The sequence below is a fragment of the Octopus bimaculoides genome, unplaced genomic scaffold (assembly GCF_001194135.2).
Source record: "Octopus bimaculoides isolate UCB-OBI-ISO-001 unplaced genomic scaffold, ASM119413v2 Scaffold_32504, whole genome shotgun sequence".
In the NCBI taxonomy this organism is placed as follows: Eukaryota; Metazoa; Mollusca; class Cephalopoda; order Octopoda; family Octopodidae; genus Octopus; species Octopus bimaculoides.
The window spans coordinates 14,244-18,938 of record NW_026305254.1 but is presented as its reverse complement, the minus strand read 5'-3'; the positions used below and the strand labels follow the sequence as shown (position 1 = coordinate 18,938).

Here is a 4,695-nt window from a genome sequence, read left to right as displayed (position 1 = left end):
GAGAGAAAGTTGTGGTGAAAGAGTAGAGCAGGGTTCGCCACCTTCCCCTGCCGGAGCCTCGTGAAGCTTTAGGTGTTTTCACTCAATTAAACACTCACAACGCCAGGGCTGGGAATCGAAACCGCGATCCTATGACCGCAAGTCCGCTGCCCTAACCACTGGGCCATTGCGCCTCCAGAAAGGATTATTATCATCATCCATCATTATTATTATTATTATTATTATTATTATTATTATGGTGCTGGGCAAAATGCTTAGCAGCTTTTCATCTGTTTTTGTTTTTTTTTCATTTTGAGTTCAAATTCTGCTTGAGTTTAACCTTTACTTCCAGAGTCAATGAAAATTAATAAGTACCAGTTGAATGCTGGGGTCTGATGTAATTGATTTGCACCGTCTCAACTAAAATTGCCGGCCTTGTACCAAACCATGAAACCAATATGTGTAAGTTGAATTTTTAGCTCTCGTTATTATTCCTTCTCTCAACCATTTAGTCATCTCTCAAGAATCTACCCCCAATTCTCTGACTACAGCTCTGTTATTTGTTTAGATGATGTCTATTAGTTTTTTGGTTGGCGGCTGTTTCATCTGCTACTCTTCCTGGCTTCTTGGTTTTCATGGCAGAGCCATTTGCTTTCTATCTCTACGGTTCCTCTGTCTCTCTTTCCTTCTCTCGTTATTGCTCCCTCCCTCCTAGCCTCTCTCTCTCTCTCTCTCTCTCTCTCTTTTACTTATCCTGAATGCTTGTAGCTTCCTCAAAAATGAAACATAATGACGGAAAAAGAAATTAATATAAGTATTTATGTTTGTACATGCCAATATGTATGTATATATATATATATATATATATATATATATATATATATATATATATATATATATATACATACACATACATAGAGAGAGACAGAGTGAGGAAGAGAGAGAAACAGACATACAGACAGATGGGTGGATAGGATAAATAGATACATACATAGATACATTGATAGGTGGATAGATAGATAGATAGATAGATAGATAGATAGATAGATAGATAGATAGACGGACGGACAGACAGGCGTAGATAGATTGATTGATGGATGGATGGATAGATATAGATTGGTTATTGGATTGATTAGAATCTTGGCACATCGACCCGTAAGATGCCAGAAATGGTTTCTATCTGAGTTGGCACCCAAAGGTTTCTCTCTCCAAGTGAAAGGAAAATCGTACAATGCATGTAGTTCTGCATGGTAGGGAGATGTGGTCCCTGGATGCTGAGGGCATGCGAAGGCAAGAGAGGAATGAGGTTTGTATGTTCCACTGGATGTGTGATGTCAGTGGACATGTTCAATAGAGTGCTAGTATTTTGAGAGAGAGACGTTGGACATAAGAGGAATTGGTTGTTGTGAGCAAGAGAGAAGACTGTTTGGTCATGTGATTCGGATGGAGGCTGACAGCTTGGTAAAGAAGTGCCAATCTCTCAAAGTGAATGGAACGTGCGGAAGTGGGGGACCCAGGAAGACATGGGATGAAGTACTGAAAGGAGGTCTTCAGGATGTTGAACCTTTCAGACAAAACGACAAAGGACCGAGATACCTGGTGCCTTGCTGTATTCAAGAAGACCCATCCTCCACAAGAGATCCCCACTGGTGAAGATGATTCACCTGCAAGAGTCCTGCGTTAGTGCCACGTGAAAAACATTTGTGCCGGGGCCACATGAAAAGCATCCAACACACTCTGTAAAGTGGTTGGTGATAGTAGGAAGGGTATCCAGCCATAGAAACCAAACCAAATCAGGGGCATGCTTGGTGATCTTTCTGTCTGGTGAAGCAATGACCAAACTTTTCTGTCACACAGAGATTTGAATCAAATTGACATGTTCATGTTTTATAGCTCTTTACTCTTTACTCTTTTACTTGTTTCAGTCATTTGACTGCGGCCATGCTGGAGCACTGCCTTTAGTCGAGCAAATCGACCCCAGGACTTATTCTTTAGAAGCCTAGTACTTATTCTATCGGTCTCTTTTGCCGAACTGCTAAGTTACAGGGACATAAACACACCAGCATCAGTTGTTAAGAAATGCTAGGGGGACAAACACAGACACACACACACACACACACACACACACACACACACACACACACACACATATATATACATATATACGACGGGCTTCTTTCAGTTTCCGTCTACCAAATCCAATCACAAGGCTTTGGTGGGCCCGAGGCTATAGTAGAAGACACTTGCCAAAGGTGCCACGCAGTGGGACTGAACCCGGAACCATGTGGTTGGTAAGCAAGCTACTTACCACACAGCCACGTTTTTAAAATTTTTAAAAAATTACACAACTTATTTTAAGGGTTTTCTGTAATTTGAGAAAAAAATATAAAATATTAGTTGAATAAATGCAGGAAACTATGCACATGTTATCTTTTAAACCGTTTTCCTGATGGAAGCAGAATGTCAACTTGCTTCCCTTTTCGTATGTAAGTAAGATTATATATATATATATATCATAGTTTTTGCGAATTGACAGCCAACCACCGTTTCCATGGAGATGCTTTCCCCCCCATCACTTCACCATGTGACTGTCTCCCAAAACAGATCAGCTGCTTGGTGAATGGTAACAGTGAGTTAGGTGCCCCTGCCTCCTCTCAGTGGAGGTCAACTACTGCCAGAGGTCAGAGGGTAAAGGTTATCAGCACAAACATAGTATGATGTCATGATTATTTGTTTCTGCTGTGTGTGTGTGTGTGTGTGTGTATAAATATATACATATATATGTATATATATTGTTTATATATATATATATATATATACACACACACACACCTATATACATATATATATCATAAATTATATATATGACCACATATATATACACATACATATATGTTTGAAAGCATGGTGTATATATTTATGTGTGTGTGTATGCATATGTGCATGTGTGTGTATATATATATGTATAGTGGATGTTCAATGATAATGATGATATGTGTGTGTGTATACATACATATATATATATATATATATATATATATGCGAGTAAAAATAAATACAAAAAAGGTGGTTTTTTTGTATGATTGTGTATAGAGGAATATATTATTTAGTTTAAAAGAGTTCCAACACTGTCTGTTTTTTATGTTTTATTTATATTCCTGCAGAACCAATGTGGGATATAGAATATGGAATATACAATATATAATATAATATACAATATATAATATAAAATAAAATAAAATAAAAATGGATGGCACCATGAAAGAAAGTATTGAATGTAGATGAAATATTGAGTGTTCAATATAAAGGATCAAACATATAAATATATAAATATAAATATATAAAGGCGACTCGAGTTTCAGGGCTATTTCCCTTCGTCATGGCTGGTATGACAGACTTTAACAGACTGTCATATATATATATGGGAAGAGCCATTTTGGCGATGCGTCCTGCCCAGCTCTTCGAAACGCCGATGTTAAAATGGGGGTAGCTGATGAAGGAAAATGTTCTCTATGTGGCCTGTGTGTTTTCTGTACTCTGGTTGTTATTGTTTTCTTGTCTACGTTTTGTTTGCAGTGTCCTGTACCCAGATGTGCACCTATATATGCAGGTAGACGTGGGTATGCACGTGCCTGTACATATATATGCATATACTCATTTATTATTTGTTTTATATATATATGTGCATATGTGCATAAACACAGATATAGGGAAATATATGTAGATAGAAGAGAATGATGAAAGGTGAGTTAATGAAGAACAGATGGTGGTGGTGGTGGTGGTGGTGGTGGTGGTGGTGGTGGTATCATTGGTTGCTAGAAGTTTCTCTGGAGAGAGACAGCATTCTCAAAGAGGATGCTGAATGTGGGAAAGTAATACTAGGTTTTCTTTATTGCTGACAAATGTCACCACCACCACCACCACCACCACCATTGTCATCATGCTTGCCCCTCACCCCATGATCCTTATTGCCCTCTTCTTCCTCCCCCTCCTCCCATTATCTCCACCGCTGCCACCACCACCACCTTTATGGTCACCCTGCCACTCTTACCTCCCTCATCACGATCCTCTCCTCCTTGTCCTCCTTCCTCTTTTTCACCCTCTTCCTCCTCCCCCTCCTCTCATCATCATCATCATCATCATCATCACCTGTGTTTGACTGCTAAAGTACCAGTGACCCGCTGAGGTTCATTCCATTCCTTGTATTCCTCTCCCAACCAAAATGCCATTTGCCTTCCATCCCATTCGTTCCTTGTACTTGGTCTTAGGATTCTATTGGGTTGTGATCCACAGTTACAGCGTCTCTGATTCCTGCCCCCCACCCACTAACAATGGCCTGGCCTTATTAGTAGCAGGCAATTTTATGCATGCACACACACACACACACACACACATACTTGTCAATTCCTGTGGAACTGCCCGACCCATGCCATGATGGAGAATGAACGTTAAATGATGATGATGATGGCATATAGGTATGTGCCCTGTAGACATAATTTAGTCAGTATTAAATCAATATAGTCACTTATGTATCATAAAAAATGTATGTACACAATTGAAGGGGGCCAGTCAACATGTAAGGGATGTTATCTCAGGGAGAATACTTCAGTAACAGGCCTATCAACTGTGTATGTACATTAAGTATGATAACATAGCTGGCTGTAAGTATGTATGCATATATATATATATATGTATATATATATATATATATATATA

The 4,695-nt window shown here is 39.1% G+C and overlaps 2 protein-coding genes across 2 annotated transcripts in view; one reads left to right on the top strand and one right to left on the bottom strand.

Annotated features, from left to right (window-relative positions):
* Window positions 1–4,695, top strand: part of LOC106873051 (radial spoke head 14 homolog) — a 32,075-nt gene that overhangs the window by 22,373 nt on the left and 5,007 nt on the right. Inside the window, exon 10 of the transcript XR_008267091.1 lies at window positions 332–441. The gene's annotated coding sequence lies outside the window, so the exon portion shown is untranslated. The remainder of the gene's footprint in view (window positions 1–331; window positions 442–4,695) is intronic.
* The window catches only part of LOC106873050 (cysteine and glycine-rich protein 1), a 19,471-nt gene that overhangs the window by 12,700 nt on the left and 2,076 nt on the right, over window positions 1–4,695 (bottom strand). The gene's annotated exons all lie outside the window — the stretch shown is intronic.